Below are 569 nucleotides of genomic sequence, written 5' to 3'. Positions count from 1 at the left end.
GAAGAAAAGAAAGAGAGAAGAAAATCCCCAGAAGTAGAGATTCTTATTTTCGGTGGAGCCAATGTGAAACAACGACAGGGAGAAATACATGCATTTCTGTATCATTTTGTTCCTCTCTTTCTCGATCATATCATACAGTACATTAACATGCGTGGATATGTATGTGCGTATATTCTTACTGGAGATATACATGCGCGTGCGTTAAGTAATACTTACCTGTGAAACTGCGGTCGTCAGTGGCGTAACAGAGAGAGAGAAGTACTTACATCTCCATCTATCTACATCTTTATGGGGCTAGATGGGGGAGAAACAGAGACGTGTATGGAGGTATTTATTCAGATGTGGAGAGCGCTTCGTATAGACTTGTAGACCAGTAGTGTGTATAGTCTCGTCTTTACCCCTCATAAACCTTGTGTATGGACACTGCAGCTATCTACCTCCTGTCGAATGTGAGTGGTGATCCGCGGGGGAAATGTCACACGAGCAAACTTAGGATACACCCAGAAAGTCTTCTCTCCTTTTTCACCTGCCTTTCTCTTTACTTACACTCTATCTATCCATCTATCTTT

Source organism: Cystoisospora suis (assembly GCF_002600585.1).
Source record: "Cystoisospora suis strain Wien I chromosome Unknown contig_3511, whole genome shotgun sequence".
Taxonomy (NCBI): domain Eukaryota; phylum Apicomplexa; class Conoidasida; order Eucoccidiorida; family Sarcocystidae; genus Cystoisospora; species Cystoisospora suis.
The sequence above is the reverse complement of the archived record's forward strand: the minus strand, read 5'-3'. Positions refer to the sequence as shown.